Genomic DNA, 26,646 nt, shown 5'->3' on the forward strand with positions numbered 1-26,646 from the left:
GACTGTAGCCCCCAGCTTATCAGGGTTAGGACTGGTAGGTGAGGCACTGCCATGGGAAGCCAAGCAGTCCTGTTCATCTGCCGCCATCACTGCTGTGTGTATATGTGTTTGTGTATATGTTCACTCATCTGCGTCTCTGCAGCAATACTCTTGGGAGGGGCCAAGGAACAACTCTTTAAAAAGGCCCTTTCTGTTCTTGTTCTGAGCAAAATAATTATACAAGTGACTAATTTTATCCCTAATCCCATAATTACTTTATTATGTAGCTGATGAGTGGGCCCTGAGCTGTGCCTATGGTATCACTTTGGCGGTTGGCCCAGCTGGTCGGCCAGCATGGAGCCCCACCTAACTTCTTTTTTTTTTTTTTTTTACAAATAGTTTATTGTCAAATTAGTTTCTACATAACACTCAGTACCACCTAACTTCTAACTTGGGTCTGCCACGATGGTGAGGTTGCTCAGTTCCGTTGTCACTGAAGCCAGCTACACTTTGGTATTTGGGGTCTCTTCCCTCCAAATCTACATGCAAGCACAGCTGCCTGGACAGTAAGAGCTTGTGTTTATAGAATTAAGTCACTAGGAGTCCAGAGATCTGGGTTCTGGTTCAACTCTCTTATTAATTTGCTCCATGACCTTGAGCAGGTCATTTCCCTCTAGGTCTCGATTCTATTGTCTGTAAAATGGGACCCTTGCCAGCTTTAACACCTCATGATTCTATGAGGGGAGATGAGAGAGCTGGAGTCTTCAGACTGAGGTACCTTTTGCTACATGGTGGCACCATGCTCCAATCTTGGTGTTAGAGATAATAGTACTGAGAGTAGACATGGTTTATTGAGCACTTACTCCATAGCAAGCATTCTGCCTGGTCCTTTATTTATATTTTTCTCATTCTGTACTCATGACCGCGTGAGGTAGGCTTTATAGAAGAGGACACTGAAGAAGTGATTGGTAGAATGACCTGCCTGCCAGGAAGTGGCAGAGCTAGCGCTATATCCTACCCTCTTCGCTGCTGCTCCCTAGTGTCTTCTAATATAGAAATAAATAAAGGGCCATTCAGCCAGGAAGTGGTGGAGCTGGGATTTGAATCTGGGTCTGTCTTTCCCCACAGTTCTTGCCTTTCCTATAAGGCCAGCCTCCCAGAGTTAGGTTTATAGGGGTGACTAAATATCTTGAAATTTGAATATGTAAACTTCAAGTTGACACAATAAAATGTAGGAATGGCAAAATAAATTGGAAAACCTGGTGAGTTAGGTGGCCCAGGGTTGCATTCTAGCTTTGCCACTGGCTCACAGTGTGACCTTAAGTAGGTCCCCACTTATCTCCAGGCCCCGATGTTTGAGCTGTATGACAAGGGGTGGAATTAGATGGTCTCTGAAGGCCTTCCTGGCGTTGGTCCTTTGCGATTGTAGGTCACCTCATGCCAGAAGGTGCTGAGGGACAAGGGTCAGCCGACGGTGGAGGCCAATGGGTAGGTAACTTAACAGCCCTGTTTGTTTCTATTATATTCGTCCCATGAGAATGGAGACTACTTAGATCATGTCCCACTGAGCATCTGCAGAACAACTTACTCAGGCCACAGAGTCAAGAGCAGAGAGAGGAGGAGGTCATTTCCTGGAGGTTCCTGCTGCTCCTGAGAGGTTCCTTTGCAACTCACACTCTTAGTGCTCTCAGGGATCTGAGCCTTGCTCCAAAGACTGCACTGGACTCAGCCAGGGACAAGCAATGGTGGCAGGCCTGTCTGTGGGGGAGTCTGTGGGGGGTTCCTAGGGCCTAAGCATAGTGAATAACAAAAGTTACTTTCTGTTTCCCAGCATCGCCACATGCAGTGCACTTTTCCTGCCATATTATATTCATTGAATTCTCTTAAAACCATATGATGAAGGCGCTACGGTCATTACCACTTTTCAGATAAGGAAACTGACACTCAGAAGGTTAAGTAATTTTCTCCAGCTCACACAGCTACTGAGGGATAGCATGGGATTGGGGATTCTGAGTCCCGAGCCTGCGATCTGGCCTTTTGTACGGATATCCCATGGACTGAAGAAAGAAGCACAAGGTTAGGAGTCAGCTGGTTTTTGAATCCCTTCTCTCTGTTTACCATCTGGTTTTCCTGAGGCAAGTTATTTTATCTATGTGAATTTTCACCTTTCATCTCTTTCTCCATAAAATGTGTACATGAAAACCTGCCTCTTAGGATTACTTTAAAGATCACTAAGATGATGTGGGACAATGTCCAGTGTGTGGTATGGTAGGTGGCGGTAAAGGCCTTTCACCATCCCTGCCCTGCCCCCCCATTCCTGCTTCCCTTGATATGCCTGAGCATCCTGCCAGCCTGGAGTGCACTCCACACCTGACTCGGAGCTCAGGGCCTTTTCACATGCTGCTCTGTCACCTGGCAGTTGCTGTCTTTACCTGTTATTCCTTCCTTCACTTCCTTCTGGGCTTCCATCCTTCCCTCTTTCCCTGAGGATTCCAGGAAGATGGAGAAGAGTGAGGCCACAGGCCTCTCCAGTGATGATCAGAGCAGCCCCTGAGTGGGGGCAGAGTTCAGGGTAGAAAGCAGTCCCTGAGCACCCCGCAAGTGCAAATGCTTGCTGAAAAGTCCTCCATTTGTGCTCCGTGGCTTTGAAACGGTATGCATGTGAAGTCTGTTTCTCTTCTTCTTTTTTTTTAAAAAAAGTTTACTTAGGGGCACTTGAGTAGCTCAGTTGGTTAAGTGTCTGACTCTTGATTTCCGCTCAGGTCATGATCTTATGATTTGTGAGTTTGAGCCCTACATTGGGCTCTGTGTTGACAGTGCAGAGCCTGCTTGAGATTCTCTCTCTCCCTCTGTCTGCCTCTCTCCCTCTTGCTCTCTCAAAATAAGTAAAACTACAGGGCGCCTGGGTGGCTTAGTCGGTTAGGCGTCCGACTTTCGCTTAGGTCATGATCTCGAGGTTCGTGGGTTCGAGCCCTGCATCGGGCTCTGTGCTGACTGCCAGCTCAGAGCCTGGAGCCTGTTTCGGAGCCTGTGACTCCCTCTCTCTCTGACCCTCCCCTGCTCACGCTGTCTCTCTCTCTCTCTCCTAGAAATAAATAAAAAAACATTTAAAAAAACTAATATTATTTAAAAAAATAAGTAAAACTAAACTTTAAAAAATAAAAAAATTAAAATTTTTATTTATTTATTGAGAGAGAGAATCCCAAGCAGGCTCTGTGCTGTCAGTGCAAAGCCTGATGTGGGGCTCAATCCCATAAACCGTGAAATCATAACCTGAGCCGAAATCAAGAGTTAGGCGCTTAATCCACGGAGCCACCCAGGCATCCCAGTTTCTTCTCTTTGGATCACCCCATTTCTGCATACTTTCCTAGTTACTCCTATGTCTTTAGCTTTGTCTCTTAGTCTTTTACTCCATTTTTTGGTTTTCTGCCTGGAAATTTCTTTTTAAATTTTTTATTGTGATAAAATACACACAGCATACATTTATTATCTTAACCATTCTTAAGCATACAGTTCAGCAGTGTTGAGTACCTTCATGCTGCTGTGTAACCATCACCACATCCATCTCCAGAACTTCTTTCTTGCAGAACTGAAACTCCATACCCACTAAACAATAACTCTCCATTCCTCTCTCCCCCCAGCACCTGGCACCACCACTCTACTTTCTTTCTGTCTCTATAAATTTGACTACTGTGTGTACTTCATATAAATGGAATCAAACAGTATTTGTCTTTTTGTGTCTGGCTTATTTTACTTAGCATAATGTCTCCAGGGTCCACCCGTGTTCTAGCATGTGTCAGAATTTCCTTCCTTTTTAAGACTGAAGAATATTCCATTGTATGTGTATAACACATTTTGTTTACCCCTTCATCTGTTGTTGGAATCTTGTGTTGCTTCTACTTCATGGTGGTTTTGAATAATGCTGCTATGAACACAGATGTACAAATATCTCTTCAAGAACGTGCTTTCAAATCTTTTGTGTGTATCCTCGGGATTGCAGGATCATGTGGTTAGCACTTTTTTAAGTCACTATTTATTGTGTGCCAGGAACTGGGTTCAACACTTGACCTATATTGCCTCATTCAATCCCTATTTCTAGTCTGTCTCATAGCTAGAATTATCCCCCATTTGCAGCTGAGAAAACGAAGGCTCAGAAGGGTGAAATCTTGTACTCAAAGTCTCCCTGCTCTGAAACCTTGGAGCTCTGATTAGGGGCTCCAGACCTGCTGCCAGAGTCCTTGACCATTATGCTGTGCTGCCTCCCAGTGGCCTCTCTCTCCCCACCTGTCACATTTTCTGCTGCTGTTTCTCTCATTCATACTCACACTGTCACTGTCTCCTGCCTAGGCTGTGTTCGCCTGCCCCGGAGACTTTAGGCAAAGTGAATAAAAGCCCTCTGACTGCTAGGAAGTTTTTGTGAGTTGGGGGCCTGCAGAGAGAGGCTTGTAATTCGCTTTCTAATCATAGTGGGTTTTTTTTGTTTGTTTTTTGTTTTTTTAATGTATACTTCTCTCCCAATGGCAGACAGGATCTCAGTCTGGATCACGTGGCTTGTGGACCCACAGAGAACTGCCCAGTGGGTAGGGTCAGCTCTGGGGGCTGGGGCATTGTACCCCGCCCCCACCTGAGGGGCAGTGTGGGAGGGGAGAGGGCACAGCCATCCAGACTGGGATTCTCCTGGCTCACCAGTTTCCTAGCAACAACACAGAGGCAGACAATTGTACAGGAAGATGGAGACAGAGAGGCTTCTAAGTGGGCTCCAGTATGCTCAATTTTCCTGACCTTCAAAACTGTCAGAGCAAAATATTTCTAAGTTTGGGTGATTTTCCTGGTTTTCTAAGTTCAAGCCAGACTTAAAATTTACATGCTCATGAGCCATCTTTCTGTCATCCTTTTTTCTTTATTTTAATTTTTTTATTATGGAAAATTTCAAACGTGCAGAAAAGTTGGGAGAATAGTATAGTGAACCCTATGAACCCATTGCTCAGTTTTGACAGTTTTTAATATACTGTCATAGCCTAACTATCAACAAACGTGGAAGCTGAAACTTTTCGTCATTCATGGCACTAGCTCAGTGCTCCTTAGTAGTTGCTCGGTAAATAAATAGATGTTCTGGCTGATTACAGAAGGGGTCAGAGCAGGTGATTTATTTCTAAGAGATGCAGTGTGGTTCAGTGATCAGAGCATTCATTTTGGTGTCACACACACTTGTGCAAATCCTTATGCTGCCGTTCCTTAGCTAGGTGTCTTTAGGTGAGTTACATCTCAGTTTCCCCATCTGTAAAATGGGGATACTAGGTCCTGCTTCTCAGGGGTGGTTTTAAGCACTGGATAAAGTAGCTGTTTTGTTGCTGGTATTTTATGATGGCTATTTTGATATTCTGGTGGGAAGATTCCATGCACACACTACAAAAGTATCAATGTAAATTGGAATTGACTAGAATTTAAGGCCTAGGATTCTGCTGCTGCTGCTTCTTTCTTCTTCTTCTTCTTCTTCTTCTTCTTCTTCTTCTTCTTCTTCTTCTTCTTCTTCTTCTTCTCCTCCTCCTCCTCCTCCTCCTCCTCCTCCTCCTCCTTCTTCTTTCTTCTTCTTTCTCTTCTTCTCCCAGTCAGCAGATAGAAGCTTTAGAAAAGGACAGTGCAGACAACGCCAGTGCCCCAAATGTGGAGCTGGGAGCAGGTCTGAAGTAGGCACCATGCACCCTGATTCCATCTCTTCCCCTCCTGCCCCCCAGTCGCAGCAGGGGTGCCATAACCCCTGTGAGAGGAGCCCGCCAGCTGCCACCGTCCTCAGTGAGACAGGCCTGAACTCGGGAGCCCAGAGGTAGAGAGAGTGTGTGGCAGGATGTCTTGTTGCTAGGAGACCCGAGGAGGCAGCAAGGACCCGCTGCCAGAGCTGGGAGGGAGCGATGGGCTGGTGTGGAGATGGCAGGACACGTGGCTCCAGGTGGGCTTTTGTCGGGTTCTGGGCAGGGGATGGTTGTTGCAGCAACTGTGAGCTGGGCTGGAAGGAAGGGCTCTGTAGCATGTGGCTCCTTAGAATGGGGGCTCAGGATATCCCATTCAATTCTTCTCTTTCACTCCTTCTATGAGGAAGCCAGACCGGTGTCTGAATCCTAACTTACTATGTGACCTTTGGCAAGTGTTGTGCTGCTACACTTGCTGGGCCTCAATTTCCTCATCTGTATAATGGGTGTAATAATACCCACCATGCAAACCATTGTGGGGGTTAAGTGAAATGTGTATAATAAAGTGCCCTATAAAAAGGAAAACAAAATATAGTGAATGTTCACTACCACTCTTAAAATTTTTTTTAAATTCAAGTACAGTTTACACACAATGTTACATTACTTTCAGGTATGCAGCATAGTGATTCAACTTCTCTATATCTTATGCTATACTCACCACAAGTGAAACTACCATCTGTCAGCATATGCCATTACAGTATCATTGACTATATCTCCTATGCTGTGACATTTATTCCTGTGACTTAGTCCATTCGATAACTGGAAATCTGTATCTCCAGCTGACCTTCACCCATTTTGCACATCTCCCTCTCCTCTGATGATTTATCAGTTTGTTCTCTGTATGTATAGGTCTCATTCTCTTTTTTGTTTGTTTATTCATTTGTTTTTTTTTTAGATTCCACATATGAGTGAAATCATATATTTGCCTTTCTCGATCTGACTTATTTCACTTAGCATAATGCCCTCTAGATCCATCCACGTTGTCACAAACAGCACATTTTCATCCTTTTTATGGCTGTGTAATATTCCATATGTGCCACATCTTCTTTGTTGGTTCATCTATTGATGGACACTTAGGTTGTTTCCATGTCTTGGCTTTTGTAAATCATGCTGCAATAAATGAAGGGGCGTATGTATCTTTTTGAATTAGTGTTTTCATTTTCAGTTGGTAAATACCCTGTAGTGGAATTACTGTATCATATGCATTTCTGTTTTTAATTTTTTGAGAAACTCTCCATGCTGTTCTCCACAGTGGCTGCAGCAGTTTACCACTAACAGATTCACTACCACCCTTATCTTTATTGTAGCACTTATTTCCCTGTTGTAAAATGAGATGCAGTCTCTCTGTCAGGATGAGATTCATGGACAGGGGTCCTGGAGAAGGAGACTTTCACCCTGGAGGCCTGTGTCAGGGCACTGTGGGGGGTGGGCTGGAAGGGGCCCTCAATTAGTGAAACTCCAGGGGAGGGCATGGAAATTCAAAGCCAGAGGGAACCCATATGAGTAGTGGCTACAGGGGTGGGGGCTCTAATGAGATTCCAGAAAGGGCTGTGAATGGCTCAGGCCAGAACCTGTGAGTCAGGTGAGGCTAATGGTCTTTCTTATTACCTTTCTTATGTAAATAATATGTTCTCTCTCTCTCTCTCTCTCTATCACACACACACACACACACACACACACACACGAAAATAAGCAAGGAAGTAAAACAAAACCCAAATAAACACAAAAGGAATAATTCCACTGTCATAAAACAACATCTGGGAACATTATTCTTTGTATGTTTCCTTCCAGTTTTTTTTCTATGCACACATACACATTTTATAGGAATTGGATCATATATTACATGCCATTTTGTACTTGTTAAAATTTTGTATTATGTTATGAATGTTATTACATACAATCATATAGACGCATGACCTTGTGTTTTAACAGCTGCATGATATTTCAGGATATGTATGTATCACTGTTTATATATGTCTTTTTGGACATTTCATTTTTTAAACTTTTTTAAATGTTTATTTTATTTTTGAGAGAGAGAGAGAAAGAGAGAGAGAGACAGACAGACAGACAGAGTGTGAGGGGGGAGGAGCAGAGAAAGAGGGGGAAACAGAATCTGAAGCAGGCTCCAGGCTCTGAGCTGTCAGCACAGAGCCCGATGTGGGGTTCTAACTGATGAATCAATGAGATGATGACCTGAGCCGAAGTTGGATGCTTAACTGACTGAGCCACCCAGGCACCCCTTTGGATATTTCTATTAATTAGAATTCTTTCTTTACTCTGGTATACAAGACAAGCCTCTTGTATACATAAAACAAATGTTTTTATAGCTACATCTTTGTGTATATCCATTGTTCCCACAAGATAAATTTGTAGCGGGGGGATTTCTGGCTTAAAGTCAATGTGCATTTTTTAAAAATGTTATGTACACTTTTAAGGCTTATTATGCACTGCCCCAAGGTGCCCTCCAGAAACTGGTTGACAGCTGCATTGATGCTGTTCAAGTCTGTCTGATTTCCTGAGTGCTCATTGCCTTAATGCCCAGACTGCAGTGGTGTGGGGGTGGGAAGCTCACTCAGATGGACTGAGGAGGGAGAGGCATCAATAGCCACTCTGAAGGGACTTTTGCAGAGAGAGGCACCTGCATGGCCTCTTGGCCTGGTGCAGGCTGTCTGGTGAGGGCTGTGTTGGTCGGGGGAGGCCGTGCCAGCCTGGCTCAGCTGCACTGGCTCAGGCTGGGCAATCTTGCCCCTGGTGTGATCCTGGGCTCAGCCTGGTGTGATCAGCATGGTCACCAATCCAAGATACTCATTCTAGAAGCTGGCGCAGCCTCTCTGGCCATGCTGACAGCCGTGTTACACTCACGTAGTGGGTAGTGATTCATCAGAGCCGGAGGTGGCAGCGGTAGCTCTGACAGAGGGGAACTGCTCTCACCCGTCCTGTCAGTCGGCCTCTAAAAATAATTCCTGCCTGTTCTAAGTGACTGCACCACCGAGTGTCTGGAGGTGCAGTCCCTTGGCTGTGGCTACGTGAGGGAGGGTGCATGGATGTGTGCGTGTGTGTGTGTCTGTGAGTGTGTGTGTGAGTGTGTGTGTTAGGGGTGGGGAGTGGCATCTGGGAACCTCTTTAGTAGTTGGCATCTGAGCTGGGAGTTTGGGCTTGGGGACTGAGAGGCAGATAAGGCTCCTCCTCTTCTACCTTCTCCAGGCTGGGGACAATCTGTCTACTCTTTAGGAAGTGGCAGAGACAGCCGGTGGGGGCAGGGCTTGTCTCTCAGGACTGTGTGCTCACTCCCTGCTGAATGGGGGGGGAGGGGGGGAGACAGGAAGCGGAGGGAGACTCTGGAGGCAATATTACAGTGGGGAGAGCAGGCTCTGGGAGGGATGCATAGCATTCAGCTCATCGACAATTGTATCCTATGAAATCCTATCTCAACTTTCATCATTTTGGTGAAGTTTTTAACATAGGACTCCTTTAAATTAGATGCAAATACAGCTGACTTCTTATCATGGATGATTAAAGACAATCTAGCTAAGGCTTCTTAATCAAGTGTCCATGAATACAGGGGGTAACGGATGCATGGGCTTCATGAGGTCCCTTGCTGCCTGAAATAAAAATAAGTGTGTGTGTGTGTGTGTGTGTGTGTGTACGTGCACATGTTCATGTGCATATGTGTGTGTGTGTGTATATATATCCATGTGCGTTTTTCTGTGGAGAGGCTCTTCAGTATTCATTGCATTTTCAAAGAAAACTATGACCCGTAGAGGGTTAAGAACCATGCTGGGCTGACCTCCTCACATTATAGGTGAGGAAATTAAATCCAGAGAGGAAAGTGGCTGCCTGAGATCTCACTGCCAAGAGAAGAATCCAGGCTTGTTGACATCATCTACCCCTGGCTGGTTCTCTGAGTTAGGACCCAGCTACCTGCAGTAGGCAGAAACCCAGCCCTTTTGGCTAGACCAGACCAACTGAATGAACTTGAAGCTTTCAGCGGCAGTGGGCAGCTAGGCGCTCACCTGCAGACATTCCTGCTCCCAGGTAGTCTTGGAGGAGGGGAAGACTCATGGGGAATCTTCCAACTTGCTCCATAGGGCATCTTAGCTCAAGACATTAAATCTTCCTCTTATGCCTTGGGACAGGCAGTGCTTTTGCCCTCTGAGAGAGGAACTGACACCTTTGGCCTGGAGAAAAGTAATTGGTGTTATGGGGGAGTGGGCTTAGTAATATCATGTGATGGACAGGCAAGAGGTCATAGCTCATGGTAGGAAACAGATGCTGTTCCATTGTATATGGGAGGGATTCAACTTTGTACCATAGGAGTTGAGATGAAGTGGCACATGAGGATTAAAAATGATAATTAACGTTTATTGACCACTTACCATGTGCCAGGCAGGCACTCTTCAAAGAAAAGTGCATGTATTCTTTGATCTTTATAGTAACCATGTAGGGTTACTGTAAGTAAACTGAGGCCAGAGAGATCAAGCACAGCTGGTAAATGTCCGAGGCAGGACTCTGACTCCAGAGCGGAGAGTCACTTTGGAACCAGCATGAACCCCTAGCCTCTTTGCTGGCAGATCTGACACCTGAGCATACATCAGAACCATGAAAGGGATGATCAAAGTGCAGGTTGCTGCTCTGAAACCCCAAGTTTCTGACTCGGTAGGTCTGGGGTGGGGCCTGAGGATTTGCACACTAAGGAAACCTCAGATGATGATGCTATTCCAGGGACTATGCTCTGAGAACCACTGCTCTCTGCTTTCCTGATTACTGAGAGGAAGAGGTGAATAGAGGGAAGGGAAGTGGTTATTGGATCTTTCCTGGATTATTGTAATGCCACTTAGCCCACGATCAGATCCAGGCCTCTCCTACTCTCCGCTCACCTGCTTCTCACCCAGGACAAATTTATCTCCCTAAAGTCCAGCTCTGATCATGTCATGCCTCCACTCAAAGTCTTCTGGATTCTCTGCCATGTGTACCAGCACCATCCAGTAGAACTATCAGCAGTGGTGGAAGTGGTCTACATCTGCACTGTCCAATATGGTAACCACTAACTGCATGTGGCCATGAATTTTACGTTTTTTTCCATTTTAATTAATTAAAGTTTAAATAGTCACGTGTAGCTAGTACAGGAAACCACTTGTTATGTCATTTGAGGCTCTCACTGGTACCACATGCCTTTCCAGCCCCCGCCTCAGCCCTTAACATCCCCAGCTCAGGACCATTCATGGCCCGTTTCTTGAGTCTATCATGTACTCCCCAACCCCATGCCTTGTTTTATGCTATCTCCTCATTCTAGACTGCCCTTCTGCCCTACTTTTAATGCTGAGCCCAAATTGTACCTTTGCCTTGAAACCCTTTTTAAATGTTTATTTATTTGTATATTTTGAGAGAGAGAGAGAACACGAGCAAGAGAAAACAAGTGGGGGAGGAGCAGAGAGAGAGAGAGAGAGAGAGAGAGAGAATCTCAAGCAGGCTGCGTGCTATCAGTGCAGATCCCAATATGGGCTCAAACTCACGAACCTTGAGATCATGACCTGAGCTGAAATCAAGAGTTGGACGCTTAACTGACTGAACCACACAGGTGCCCCTGCCTTGAAATCTTTGACACTGCCCATCCTCCAATCTGTTTCTCCTCTGAACTCCAAAACACTTCATCCTTTCCTTACAGCCTTTAGTACTTTTTGCCTTCTATCGCATTTGGCTGATGTCAGTGTTTTCTGACTCTTTTGAAACGATGAGCTTTCAGAGAGCATGACTGTTTGCTAGTGAGCTCTCACTGTCTAGCTCAGATCCCTCTAGGCACAGAGAGGAGCTCACTAAATCCCACAAACCTTTGCCCTGGTGCACTGGGGAAACAGAGATGGATAACGTGCCCTTCCTGTCCTCAAGCTGCTCACAGGCTCTCATGAGAATCTGAGAATCATGCCCAGAGAACCATGGAAGCCAATGGTTATTTTAGGCAGGAAGATAAAAGCCACAGAGGGCCGAGTTGGCGAGGGGAGTCCGGCAGGAGCCGCCTAAGCAGAAGGCTGTGTTTGTACACACAGAAGGGCTTCTCTGCCCAGCCTGGCCTGGTACAAGGAGATGGGAACATCCAAACAGCACTGCCTGGCTGCCTCATGAAGTTGGGGATTAACCAGTGATACAGTGGGGCTGGTCTAGCTCTCTGATCCCTGCATACGGGTGGGTGAGGACAAGGTTGCCAAGACTACAGAGCAGTGCCAACAAGCTTCTGGAAGTAGAATGTTGGCTGGGTGGCACCTGGGCCGGGAATACGAGGACAAGAAAATGTCCATTGTGGTCTGAGCAATGGGCGGCAGGTGAAATTCTGCTCAGCCTGTTGTGGGGGTTTAGAGATCTTCAGAAGAGCCCCAGTTGAAATCAAAAGACGGTTGAAAATTAAAAACAAAACAGAGAGAGAGAGAAAGCGAGAAACGGTTTTCTAGCTTCAGAGTCTAGTACTAAGTATTCTACATCCTGAAAATCTCTAGCATATATTCATCTCTGTGACGAAACCTTTTTTTTTTCCAATTTATTTATTTATTTATTTTGAGAGGGAGAGAGAGCATGAGCAGGGGAGGGGCAGAGAGAGAGGGAGAGAATCCCAAGTAGGCTCTGCACTGTCAGGGCCTGACGTGGGGCTCAAACTCACAAATGGCAAGATCATGACCTAAGTAAGCCGAAATTACTTATGAGTCCAATGCTTAACCGAATGAGCCACCCAGGTGCCTGGACAAAAACCTTTTTTATTTGTATTTTATTTTAATTTTTTTAATGTTTATTTTTGAGACACAGAGAGAGACAGAGTATAAGCAGGGGAGGGGCAGAGAGAGAGAGAGGGAGACACAGAATCTGAAGCAGGCTCCAGGCTCTGAGCTGTCAGCACAGAGCCCGATGTGGGGCTGAAACCCATGAACTGTGAGATCATGACCTGAGCTAAAGTCAGACGCTTAACTGACTGAGCCTCCCAGGCACCCCAGGACAAAAAAAACCTTTTTTAAGAGTAAAACTTTATTGAAGTTATAATATAAATGCAGAAAAGTACACAGATTGTAAGTTTACACATACTTGTATAACTATAGTCCAGACAAGAGCTAAAATATGGCCAGCATCTCCACAGTAAATTTGTGATAAACCCAATGTATGCAGGATTAATGACGGAAAAGCACAGGAGTCAGGCATGCCTGCGATTGAATCCTGGCGCCCCCACCCCCACCCCCAGCAGTGTGACCTTGGTTTAGTGACTTTACTGCTCTGAGCTTCAGTTTCTTCCCCCTGTAAAATCAAGGAGCATATATAACCTCTGCCTTACAGGACAGTAAGAGATTAAAAACGGAAAATGTACCCAAATTGCTAGGCACAGTGCCAGTAGGTAGTGAGGACTCAGCTGCTCTCCATGATGATGATGTTGATTGATGGTGTCACTGCGGCATCTTCTGGCACATGGGACCGCAGACACATTTTCACTTTCCCTTTGCCTCTCCTCCCAACCTCTGTGTGATACTCTCCAAGGTCTCTTCTGACTGTAAGGAATATGTGATGCTCTGATGATGCAAACCTCAGCTGACACCTCAGGCACCTGATGGGAGGCTGGCTGGACAGATATCTATATCCAGTGGGACCGTGGCCATATCTTTCATGTTTAGGCTCCCGGAGTTATATTCCTGGTCAAGGGCTGATTTCCCAGGAGTAGTTGGAGTCTGGGGCTCCATTAATGTAGCTGAGGTGGCATTGGGGTCAGCAGAACTCAGCCTCAAGAATGTCCGTCCTGGCATCCTGGTAAGTCCTTACTCCCAGCCTCTGGCTCTGGGAGTGAGGATGACCCAAGGGACACCCAGCATACACATATTTAGAGCTGGTCATGGGATGAAGGTTGAAAGTGACCCCTGCCATCAGGTTCACAGCAGACAGGTGTTAAGACCCTTCACTTCACGTGACCCAGGGCTGGAGGACCCAGTGTGGGAGGGAACAGCCCAGAGGTTCCTTCCAGCGGGGAGCGGTTGTTGCCAGGAGGAGGCCACGAGGAAGGACTTCTTGGAGGATGCCTGGATGAATGATCATGGGAAAAGGAGGAAGAGTCTCCCAGGTGGAGGAAAGAACGTGTGCAAAAGCAGAGAGGCAGGGCTGGGCCGCCATGCCCTGGTTGCTGGGAACCATTCATTTTGACAGAGCTCCTGAGGATGAGGCTGAAGAGCCAGGTGAGATCAGGCTGTGAATGGTCTGGAGAGTCAGACTGAGGTGTTTGACTTGCTTTTGTCAGAGAATGGGGGACCACAGAAGGTTCATCCATTGAGGAAGCAAACAGGACCAGCTCCTGGAGATTTGCTCGGTGGAGACCAGCATGTGCACATTTGTCCAGACCTGCACTGTTTTGGGCCAATGATGGCAGCCCAATGTCCAAGCCACCTGAGTAGGCTATGAGAGCCCCTGGGATGCCCAGACCTGTGCAGAGGCCTGGCTGTGGGTACAGAAGGGGAAGGGGAGGGGATAAAGAAGGAGAAGGCAGTGGGGGCAAGGGGGAGGTAAGGCTCCCACCTTTGCCAAACTGTAGTCTTGTTGGAGAAGCCAGAAAGCCTCATAACAACTGAACTCTGAATTCAAAAGCAGAGGCAAGAGCTGTGTGGTCCAGCAGAGATGTGTGAGGACAGACAGGCTGGGTAGAACACAGGTGGAGGAGGCAGGGAGGGTGAACTTCTTGGAGTGGAGGCAACTTTCGGAGGCTTTGGAGAGACTGAGGGTCCTGCAGGGCACGCTCAGCCCTTTGCGGGTATTGTCGGGTATTGTCGCATGTCATCTTCCTAGGAGCTCTAAGAGGTGGTAACGGTATTATCCCCATTCTACAGAGGTGGGAACTGAGGCTCTGAGAGATTAAGTCTTTGCTGGGGCCACGTAGCTCCTGTACAAATGAATGAACCTCCCCCATCCCTGCCTCTGGCCCCCTCCCCAGAGGTAGCTGTTGCCCTCATGCTGGTCAGCAACACCACACTAGATATAGAAAAATGCTTTGTACTGCATGACCCACTGTGCAAGTTGATCATCGTTCCACGCTAGAGTATATCCTAATGCAGGAGTGTGTGGCTCCCACGGTCTGGGCTGGGAGGTTCCAGGGGAGGGTGATCCCTAGGGACTGCAGTGCTTCTGGAGACTTCCTGGAAGAGACTGAAGGGGAGGGAGTGGGGCATCTGGAGGGAGAGGTCCCTGCCAGGTGAGTGCTGCTGCCTGTCCACACTGCCTGCTCACTACACCCAGATGCAGCCCCCTGTGGTTCCTTCCAGAGTTCTAAGATCCAGTGAGAACAGCTTTGTCAGGGAGAATGTCCCAGGCCTGTGGGTCACGCTGCTCTGGAAAGTTTGGCTCTGGTAGCTTCCTCCCAAGACTAGCCTAGCTCTCAACTGCCTGGGGCTGCAGCTCAGCCAACCCAGGCCCTGCAGCCCTCTGGGACCAAAGCCAGATGCCCTGCAGCTTTCTTGCCCTGGAATACTGCCTAGCCATGTCCTTGCCTTTAACCTCACTCAGTTTAAGCATCCTCTCCTCCAAGAAGCCTTTTCTGAGCCCCGTGGGCTGGGTTGGGACTTCAGATTATCTATACCCGTGCTGACTAAAGGAAATGTAATGTGAGCCACATGGGATTTGCAATTTCCTAGTGGCCACATGAAAAGAAAAAAAAAAAAAAAGCAAAAAGAAACCAATGAAATATTCAAATGATATATTTCATTAACTCAATACATCTAAGATATCATCACTGCAATACAGATATGAGATATATTACACTCTTTTTAAGTTAAATCTTCAGTGTCCAGTGTGCACTTTACAACACATCTCAATTTGGTATCAGTCACATTTCAAGTACTCAAGAGCCACATATGGCCAGTGGCTACCATAGTGGCCAGCACAGTTGTAGGGACAGTGAGAAGAACATAAGGACTGACCTTCAGGGTTTGGGATCAGACAGACTTGGCAGACATATCCTGGCTCTGCCATTTATTAGCTGGGTGAGCTTTGGGAAGTCATTAACCCTTTTGAGACTCACTTTAGCTGTGAAAGGAGTTAATGATTTCGACACTGGAGAATATTGGAAGCATTAAATAAATGAATGTATGTCTGGTGTCAGGGACAGAGTAAGTGCTCAGAAAATGGTGGTGATTCATTTGACAGTACCCTCTGATGTACGGGCTTATGTGCCATTCTCCCCACACTGGACTGACTGTAAAGCCACAGACAGAGCCTGCGTGATTCCTCTGGCCTGCCCTGAGCCCAAGGCCCAGCTCATTATGAACAACACTGCTTGCTGAGTGAAAGATTAAGTCCTTGGGCAAGGAGTCCTCACCACCCACACTGCTTACCCAGGAACCAAGGGGCCTCTGGTGGCTAGGAATCACAAGACCACGGATCTTGCTTGGGGTGACCTTGGTAGAGGCCACTGAAGATAAAAGAGGGAGTGGGAGAGGACCTGCTTGAAGGGTTCCGTTTCTTCTCTGCCCCACCTGTAGCCTTGGGGGACTGTGTGCTTTGCCTTCTCAGCCAATGGAGCCAGTCACTTCCATCCTTCTCCTGGATTTCCTGTATCCTGGCACTTTTACATCAGGTTCCCTCGAGTTAAAATTTAAGAGAAAGAATTTCTTCTGCCTTCTAGGCAGACCAGAGAGGGGTTGAGGGGTCCTCCTTTCTCTTCTACCAGCATTTGCTGATTGCCCATCACAGCAGCCCAGTAGGCTGATATGTATCAGTATCCCAGATAAGATAGGAATAATTTCTCCCATTTTACAGATGAACAAACAAACTCAGAGAAGTCAAATAATCTCTCCAAGTGGGTAGAACCAGGGCTGGAAGCAGAATTCAGAGCTAAGGGAACTGAAAAGACCCTCTTCACTGGGTGGATTCCTGTTTGTCCATCTGGGCTCCTAGCATTTCTCTATGGGGGCTTTCATGAGATGTGGTCATGTTGAATCCTGTTCCTGTGCCTCAGTTTCCCTGCCTGGGGAATGAAGGCAGAAAAGTAACTGAAGTATTAATTTCAACTGATGTCTGGAAGAGGCCATGTGTTCTTCAGAATACCCCCAGCCCACCCCCAGCCAGATTTCTCTGGAAAATGTTATTGCAGGGTAAAGTGGAAAGTGGTCCAGAGAGCTAGTGTGACTGAGCAACTAATAACTTTGGACAGGTCACTCACCACTCTGAGCCTCAGCCTGCCTATTTATAAAATGGGGATGATATTATCTCATAAGATGTGAAGATTGCACATAAAGTACTTTGCAAACTCTAATGTGGTAATAGAAATGTTAGTCAGCAATAATAATAGAAGTAGAAATAATGATAATAGTATGGGGTGCCTGGGTGGCTCAGTTGGTTAAGCCTCCAACTTCGGCTCAGGTCATGATCTCATGTTCATTCGTGAGTCGAGCCCCGCGTCAGGCTCTGTGCTGACAGCTCAGAGCCTGGAGCCTGCTTCGGATTCTGTGTCTCCCTGTCTCTCTGCCCCTCCCCGTCTCATGCTCTGTCTCTCTCTGTCTCAAAAAATAAATAAAACATTAAAAATAAAAGAAAGAAAGAAATAATGATAATAGTTGATGTGTACCTTTCTGTGTGGTCCCACTGACCTGGAGGGAATTGGGCATTTTGGGTGTAAATCCAGAATGATGTCTGGGAATACCCTGCCTTGGCCTTTTGAATGTAGTTTGGATTGTTCTGGGAATGTGAGAAGCTCCATGTAGCTGAGGAGGGTGGGAAAGTGGCTCTGACCCAGGGGAGGAGGGAGAAGGAAGGAAGTGGGGGAGGGTCCAGAGAAGGAGAGTGAACTAGGAGGCCCTGAGCTCTGTCCCGCCCAGAGGGGCCCAGGGTTGGGAAGGTCAGTGAACAGAAGAGGCTCAGAGTCAATCCAGAATAAAAATACTAGCGGCAGGGAGTCAAGGATCTTTAGCGGTTGTGCCTAAGAAACAGTAAGTTTATCTGGTGTAACTCCTAAGTTTTCCTGATCCTTTCACTCATTCATTTGAATAAATGCATAGTGAACAGAACTGGAACAAAGCATCCCCAGTGGCAAAGTAACTTGCCCAAGGCCATGCCCCTGAAGGCCTGGGGAGTTCCTGGGAGGAATTTGGGAAGCCAGGGAATGAAAAGTCCAAAGGCAAAAGAGGACATCTGTAAGGAAGTCCACCCAGCGGGACTCTGGTCCTTCTATGAATTGGCCCTGGCCTGATTATGTCTATTTTCCTGGCTCCGGTCTGGAGCAAGTCTCTGCCCACTCCTAAGCCTAGTGGGCAGCAGGGTGAGTGAAGGGACCGGAAGCTGTGTCTTGGGAATATCTAGTGAAGGAGTCTGTTATGTTTAAGTCAGAGAAGAGAAGACTTGGTGTGGGGGTGGAAAAAAGGGACACAACTGCTCTCTTGAGTTCTCTGACGGGTGCTGGGCAAAAGGCATGGGCTCATTGTGTGGGCCCTAGGGTTGGTTGGGACCGAGGGTGGACGGTCACCATGATGGAGCAGCCACTTCTGGTGGGAGAAGTAGAGGGAGGGGGTTGTTGTCCCTGAGTGTGCAAGTAGAGGCCGATGCTGGTGAGTTGACACTGAAGGACACTGGTGAAGCTGACACTGAGGGACCTGCAGCTTATGGGGACAGATGGCTTGGCTGCATGTCTGGGCTGCCTCCCCGCTTTGGGCCTCTGCAGGATCCACTGTGATGAAGTCTGGGGTGACCAGAACAGTGGCTTGCACAGAGTAGGCACTCAGGAATTATTTGAAGAACAAAAAATCAGATGTGTATGCCTGGGGAGGGGTTAGGGAGTGGGGGTTATGTGGGCTGCAAATGTGGACCACGGGCAGAAGTCTTTGGAAGACCCACCGTCTTTCCTGGGGCTTCCTCAGAGGTGAAACGGGACCCTAGAGATGAGTACTTCCAGCGCTTTCTTTGATTGTTTGCAAACTGGGGCTCAGAGTGGGAGAACAACTTGCCCAAAACTACTGGCCAAAACAGTGGCAGAGCTGGACCAGAACCCAGGCCCTCTGCCACCGAGAGTCTTCTGCCATTTGAGGTCCTAGCCTGTGGGCCAAAGGAATTGGAGGTGTGGTGGTTGGGACCAGCTTTTTGAGTTAGTGCTGCTGGAGGGGAGGAACAGGGCTTCACTTGGTTTTGAGTGATCTCAATGCCACAGACCCTTTGGCCACCCCCCACCATTTTCCTGGAGCCTCACACAAATCCTGGGAAAACCCACATTTGTACCCAGGCCCAGTCTCCGGTTACACTTAGGGTCGCTGCCACCAAACCACATTTGGGCAAATGCACGCATACACACACTCGGAGACACACAGGATCCCAGGAGAATGCACATACCTCCTCCCGGATGGGGGAGGAGCCCCGAGTCCCACGGAGATTGTGCTGCTGGGGAGGTGAGGGTATCCGGCTCTGCTTGGTGGGCTGGGAGGCCCACTGAGGCTGAGTCACCCCTTCTGAGTCAGGGATCCTCCCTCCTTCTCCCCTCCCCCTCCCTCTGTCCCTGCTGGGCTCCCAAGAGGGGTTGGCCCGGAGAGGAGGGCCCACGCTGGTGGGAGGGGGACGGGAGAGGGCAGCAAAGACGCAAGAGTTGGCTCGGTGGCTCCACCGCGGTCCCGCAGTGGTCTGGGAACTGCCGGTGGCAGCGCCTGAGAGGAGGTGGCCTGGGAGCCTGAGAGAGAGAGGGAGAAGGAGGAGAGGGAGGCTGCCAGAGAGGAGGCGGAGGCAGGGGCAGGGCCGCCGGAGGGAGCAGGCAGGCGCGCGCCGAGGCCGCCCCTGGGCTGGGCGCGGAGGCCGGGCGGGGGCGGGGGCTGGCCGCGCGTCGGGCGCCAGGCCCGGGGCTGTGGGCACAGTGCCCAGCCCCCGGCGCACGCCGAGCCGCCGCCGCCGCCGCCGCCGCTGCTGCAGTCGGCATCCATCAGCGGGCGGGGGTGTCGCGGAACAGGCTGCTCCGCAGAGCTCGCCGCGGCCCCGCGCGCCCGCCCCGCCCCGCCCCGCAGCCTGCCGGCCCCGCAGGAGCCGACGGGGCGCCCCCCGCCCAGCCTGCCCGAGATGGGGACCCCTGGGCTCAGGTAGGCACGTGGGGCGATCAGGTGGCACGGGGAGGGGGGCTGGGGACTCAGTACACGTAGGCCCAGCCTGCAGCCCTGGGGAGGACTGGGGGCGAGACCCGGAGGAACTGAGTTTGCTCGCTGCTGGCCCCCTGGCCAGTGTGGGGGAGGTTCTTGCTGCTCCTCTCTACCTCCCCGGTCTGCAGCCTCCCCAAGGCCTGGAGAGAGAGGTGAGAGGCTGTGGGCTGGTGGTTGCTGTTGGGATGAAGGTCTGCTGGGTGCTAGGCTCCCTAGCTGGGGCACTCTGTTCTTTGAGACCATTCTTGCCGCCTCTGTGAAGGCCGGGGGCTCCTGGGTCTCTGCATCCAAGCTTCAGATGCTGCAGGCCAGTCTCTTGGTTGGAGACCGGGGTGCTGGGCAGCCCCTGCCCTCTTCCTCACCCTCCGGTTATAGACCTTTCTCCACTCTGGGCTCACTTCCCAACCCATCTCCCCTCCAAGTCTCCCAAAGCTGGGCAGATGGATCTTAGTCCTGGACCTCTGTGGTTCTGGCTTGGTATTGTTCTGGCCAGAGGTGCCCCCACCAATTAGAGGGAGAGGACTTGTGGGTCCCAGTTGTGTATGGCACCTTAATGCTTAGAAATGTCCAAGGGCCCAAGAAGCTGGGGTTTTGGGGACAGGTATAGGGGAAGGTGAGTGCTACAGCCACCAGGGTACTTACCAGGTGCTGAGGCCACTGCTTGACAGAGCTATGGCCCCAGGATGGTCCTTGGGGACCTTGAGGGGCTGGACAAGGACTAGGAAGGAGTTCTGAAGATACTGGTCTCCTTGTCAGCTGCCGTCTATGGTCCTTGCCCCCTCCCCCCATCTCTGAGGTTGCATTGGTGGGGGAGAGGCACTACCACGTGTTCCCGCCTTCACTTCTGGATCTGCATATCATCTCCTCTGCAAAGGTGGGAGTGTAAGAGGGCTGGATTTAGGACCTCTCCTGGGCTGTGTGGGTCCGGCTGATCCAATTCTCCCTCACTTCCTAGCCTTAGGAGACTTCCAGAATCAGCAGCTTTTGGGCCAGGTTGAGAGTTGGGGACAGGAATGGTGCCCCAGAAGCTTTGGGAAGACAGCGCTGCCTGACCTGGGCAAGAGTGTGGAGAATAGAGGCGGCTGTGTGCCCGCCTGCCCACCCATTCCTCCAGATGGAGCCTGCGGCAGAGGCAGCCTGTGCCAGCCTCCTCTCCGAGCCACCGTGGCCCAGGGAGGCGCTGCCAGCTCCGTGCAGGGATGAAGCTGGCCTCTGCTGGCCAGCCTGAGGTCATCCTTCCCGGCAACCCAATGCACAGCCTTTGTGGTGCGCAGAACATGGGTCCTTGAGGGGCACCTCAGGGCAGTCCTGGAGATCAGTGCAGTGGGTGTTGTTCCTATTAAAATCCTTCCTGGGCCACACACAGCAGTTCCCTGGCTCAGCTCTGTGAGCTTCATGGAGCTTTTATAGAACCTGCATGAGAATGATACTTGGCCCTATAGTCCTCACTTAGTAAATACTGAAAGCTTGAATGAGGCCAACAGAGGAAGAATGACTTGTCCAAGGTCATGTAGCAGCTGAGTGGGAGAGCTAGCACCAATATATCCAGGTGTTTTAGCTATTGGTTTGAGGTTCTTGCAGCCCAAATGTCTGCTTCCCTTTTATTGTGGCTGTTCCATACACACAACTCTGGCAGGGGCTGGGCATTATAGCCTGGAGCCTGAGGCTGCCCCTTAGGAGGGGTCTCGCACTGGCCTCCCAGCTGGTGTCCCCAGAAGGCGAGGAGGAAAGGTCAGGCTGCCTCACAGATAATGGGCCAGGGCTGAGGCAATGGGCAGCTAGTAGCCCTTGACCTTCCTGGTTATTATATATGGAGACAAGAGGAAGCTAGATGCCCAGGGATGTTCTGGGCCTGAGCCTCCAGAGGCAGTAGATAGGTCTCCTGACTGGACTGGCTGAGGTAGGAAGTACCTCTGTGTGAGCTCCAACATGGACTTCTCTGTGGGCCTCTCTGGGCTTCTGTGTCCCCAGTTATTAAAAGGTGATAATAATCTCTATCTGGAGTAATAACAGTGATTATACAATCAGGGTAATAGCATTTATTTTTATTTTTAAAAATTTTATTCTGAGAGAGAGAGGAAGAGATCCCAGTGCACTGTCAGTGCAGAGCGCAATGCAGAGCTCGAACCCACGAACCGTGAAATCATGACCCGAGCTGAAGTTGGATGCATAACTGACTGAGCCACCCAGGTACCCCAGGGTGATGGGATTTATTGAGCACCTACTGTGTGCCAGTACTTTGCATATCTCACAGCAACCCTGTCGGGTACTATCCACTTTTTACAAATGAGAAACTGAGACTCCAAGAGGTCGTGTCACCTGCCTGAGGCTACACAGCTGGAAAGTGTGGGGCTGTGTGCGTCCAGAGCCCCTCTCTCTTACCATGACATTATACCTGGGCAGTGTCTGGACATACCAGGTTGGTGTCCAGGAGAACCAGACAAGTGATTTGTCAGGGCCAGTCCAGGCAGAGAGGTCTGTGTTGTGTCCGGTGAGGCAAGGTGGTTCTGTGGCCCAAGTGCTCCAGAGGAGTAGAGGCAGAGGCAGAGAAGCCCTGAGAGAGGGCTTGCCTCAGCCTTTTGCTTCCTGGCCAGGATCCCCTAGAAGTGGGGCTGCTTGCTGCCCCCACTGGCTGTCATGGAAGTCTAATTAGCCCCCACCCCACCACATTTGATAGGACCCTAATGACCTGAAAACATAGGGTGAGAATGCAGGGGCACCAGCTGGGACTGTGACGAAGAGGCCCTACAGCAAGAGGACCTGCGTCTGGGTGGATAAGTGAGGTGGGAGAAGGCTGGCACTACTCCCTTTGTGGTGGGAAGCTTGTGGATAAGAATAGTAACAGCCAGCATTTATTGAGCACCTATTACATGCTGGGCATTGTTTTAAGGGTTTACCTGTACAACTCAGATAATCTTCACAAAACCTTGTGAGGTAGGAATGATTCTTCTCATTTTACAGATTGAGGGAACTGAGGCTTATAAGTGGGGGGAAGACAGTTGCTCGGGGTCCCATGGCTAGCTCATGGGGGGGGGCCCAATCTGAATGCAGGCAGTGTGGATCAGAGCTGTGTTCCTGATGGCCGTGTCAGCAGCCTGCAGTTTCTTCTCAGAGGTTATATTCAATTTGAAAAATTGAAGTTCAATTTGAAAAATCTTCTCTGAGTACTTCCCGCAGGCCCATGTCACCTCTGAGGAAACATCCTTGTCTTTAAGGGGCTCACAGTCTAGCCAGAGTGTCACAGACTGGACACAGGGAAAGTAAAGGGCAAGCTGTTCCATATGCTAAGCATGGATTCCTATTTTGGTAATCAGGAGCTTTTGTGCTGGGCACGAAAGGTCAAGTGGAATTTCAGTAGCTGTGAGGGAAGGGCACCCTCAGGTCAGGGGGGAAGGAAGAAGGGGCACCTTTGATGAAGAGTGGGTGGTCTGGTATGCATGGGGCAGATGGCACAGGGGGCTGGAGACACTGGGATGTGACAAAGAAGGTCAATTTGGGGGGCGCCTAGGTGGCTCAGTGGGTTAAGCGTCTGACTTCAGCTCAGGTCATGATCTCATGGTTCATGGGTTCGAGCCCCACATCAGGCTCTGTGCTGACAGCTAGCTCAGAGCCTAGAGCCTGCTTCAGATTCTGTATCTCCCTCTCTCTCTGATCCTCCCTTGCTCACTTGTTCTCTCTCTCTCTCAGAAATAAATTTTTTTTAAAAATTTTAAAAAAAGTCATTTTGGGTTTGGGTCTTCGGCAAGGCTCTGGAATCCACCAGACCTGAATTCTTGGCACAGGTCCACCGTGTACCAGCCACGTGCCCTTGGCATATCACTTAGCTGGCCTGAGCCTCAGTTTCTTCCTCTGTAAAATATGGATAAACACACCTATCGTGTAGATCCCATGTGTGGTTGCTGTTATATAAAAGACCTAGCACAGTGCTCGCACATCCCAGGGACTCCGTAAACACTACTTCTCTCTCCCTTCAGTCCCTCTCGGTCGTCAGGCTAAGGTGTTCCTACTTGACAGGAGCCTGGAGGCTCTTGGTCTGCATGGGGCATGCGTGCACTGAGGCATGACAGAACTGTTTGGGAAGGTCCCTTTGTGGAAGCACCACAGAGAAGAGGCAGACTGCAGCCTTGCCCGAGAAGCATCAGCCCTGTGGACCTGGAGGGCTAGGGGAGGGAGGGCGTCTACCCTGTGGTGGCTGGCTTAGCTGGTTGGGGTGGGGAAGGCTACAGGGACCATTAATTTGGTTTGAAGCCTTGTGAGTTTAGGATGAGGGACTGTCTCCCTTCATTCATTCTGAAGGTTGCATGGCATCTTTGTACATCTGGGGTTTTTTTTTTTTTTCTTTTGAATAATTTCCTTTGGATGAATCGCCGACAGAGCTTCCTGTATAATAGCAGCAAATTGGGACTAAGTGCCCGACAATAGGAAGATGATTGAGAACGTTTTGGAACATCCAGTGGATAAAATAATATATAGCCGTGAACAGCCACAGAAATACTTATTCTTGCAGCATATGGCGCTGTGTACTTGCAAAGCTCCTTTGCATCCTTTATTCATTTCATGTTCCCGTGACAGAGGTGGGACAGGGGTTAGATTCCTCCAGTGGGTGAAGAGATGCAGGTTCGGTTCTAACCCTCTTGGGGACAGGGCTCATATTTTATTCATTGTTCTCTCCTAAACTTGTAGCTCAGTGGTTTGCAAATGCTTGTCTGGTTGAAAGAATTGATTGAAGGAACAAAGCAGAGGGGAATTGACTTGTCCAAGGTCACCCAAGCTATAAGACCCAGGACCTGGTCCCCTCATCCTTGCCTGCCACATTCTTACCACTGAGTAGCTGTGCGGAGGAGTAGGGTGGAGGGATTCCCAGCAAAGAACTTGGGATGCACACAGACCAGGGCTTAAGTCTACTTTCTGCCCTTATGAGTTGCCAGGCTTTGGCAAATGCATCTTTTAAGCTTCACTTTCCCCATCTGTAATGAAGACAGTCCCAAGTACCTGCTTTCAGGGTAGGTGTCAAGATTAAGTGATTGAAGGCATGTAAAACTCTTAGCTTGGTAACTATGACATAGTAAAGCACCCATGAATATGAACTGTGATGATAATGATATAATAATGTGGAAATATATCTGATACAATTAATGTTCAATGGAAAAAACGCCATAAAATTATAAGCACTCAGATTAAAGTGGTGTAAAATTAGATGTGACCGTGGATAATAGATTGGAAGAGAACAGGCAGAAAAGGAGCTACAGCAGGTATGATAGGAGGTCAATACGACTGATCAGAACAAATCTTTTATTTTATTCTATTTTTTAACAGTTTTTTAATGTTTATTTTTGAGAGAGAGACAGAGCATGAGCAAGGGAGGAGCACAGAGAGAGGGAGACACAGAATTGAACCAGGCTCCAGGCTTTGAGCTGTCAGCACAGAGCCCTATGCAGGGCTCAAACCCACGAACTGCTAGATCATAACCTGAGCCGAAGTCGGACGCTTAGCCGACAGCTACCCAGGTGCCCGAAAACAAATCTTTTAAAAAATACTTTATTTCTGGGGCACCTGGTTTGCTCAGTTGGTTAAGTATCCGCCTTCAGCTCAGGTCACGATCTCGCTGTCTGAGTTTGAGCCCCTCACGGGCTCTGTGCTGACAGCTCCATGCCTGGAGCCTGCTTCAGATTCTGTGTCTCCATCTCTGCCCCTCCCCCGCTCACGCTCTGTCTCTCTCACTCTCAAAAATGAATAAATGTAAAAATTTTTTTTGAATACTTTATTTCTTCTTTAGTTTTAATTTAAAAAAGAATATATGATGGGGCGCCTGGGTGGCTTAGTCGGTTAAGCGTCCAACTTTCGCTTAGGTGATGATCTCACGGTTCGTGGGTTCGAGCCCCGCGTCGGGCTCTGTGCTGACTGCCAGCTCAGAGCCTGGAGCCTGTTTCAGTCTGTGACTCCCTCTCTCTCTGACCCTCCCCTGCTCATGCTGTCTCTCTCTCTCTCTCTCTCTCTCTCCTAGAAATAAATAAAACATTAAAAAAAAAGAATATATGAAAAATCTTAATAATACAGATGTGTATTCTCCCCTTGTCTCCCCAACCAAAATCCTTCTCTCCAGAAGTAGCCAATGATAATAGTATGTTTGTTGTGGGTCCTGCCAGGGTATTTTCTTTCTCTTAAAGTTTAGGGGCGCCTGGGTGGCTCAGTCGGTTGAGCGCTGACTTCGGCTCAGGTCATGATCTCGCGGTTCGTGGGTTTGAGCCCCACTCGGGCTCTGTGCTGACTGCCAGCTCAGAGCCTGGAGCCTGCTTCAGATTCTCTGTCTCCCTCTCTCTCTGACCCTCCCCTGCTCATGTTGTCTCTCTCTCTCAGAAATAAATAAAACATTAAAAAAAAAGTTTATTTAGTTTGAGAGAGAGCACACGCAAGTGTGAGCAGGAGAAGGACAGAGAGAGAGAGAGAGAGAGAAAATCCTAAAAACTTTGTGCTGTCATCATGGAACTCAGCACAGGGCTTGATCCCACGAACCCTGAGATCATGACCTGAGCCGAAATCAAGAGTTGGAGACTTAACCGACTGAGCCACCCAGACACCCCTGCCAGGATATTTTCTATGCCTGCATAAGCATACAAACCAGAATGGGACCATAAATTATATCATTGTTTTACAATTTGCATTTTTTTCAATTATATATTGACATCTTTCTATGTCGGTATATATAAAATCCATCGCAGAATTTTTCACAAGTGTCTAATACTTTTGTAACTCATATTTTTAAATGGTTAAATCCTAGTTACTTTGGCCAGTGCCCTGTTGATGGACAT

At 48.7% G+C, this 26,646-nt stretch overlaps 1 protein-coding gene across 16 annotated transcripts in view; it reads left to right on the forward strand.

Annotated features, from left to right (window-relative positions):
* Positions 1-26,646, forward strand: part of EPB41L1 (erythrocyte membrane protein band 4.1 like 1) — a 127,675-nt gene that overhangs the window by 34,583 nt on the left and 66,446 nt on the right. Inside the window, exon 1 of one of the 16 annotated variants that reach the window (XM_039227096.1) lies at positions 19,717-19,780. The exons of the other annotated variants lie outside the window; for them this stretch is intronic. The gene's annotated coding sequence lies outside the window, so the exon portion shown is untranslated. Of the gene's footprint in view, positions 1-19,716; positions 19,781-26,646 lie in introns of those variants that run through there. 16 annotated transcript variants of the gene reach the window in all.

This window comes from Hyaena hyaena, unplaced genomic scaffold (assembly GCF_003009895.1).
Source record: "Hyaena hyaena isolate Hyena2069 unplaced genomic scaffold, ASM300989v1 scaffold_25, whole genome shotgun sequence".
Lineage (NCBI taxonomy): Eukaryota > Metazoa > Chordata > Mammalia > Carnivora > Hyaenidae > Hyaena > Hyaena hyaena.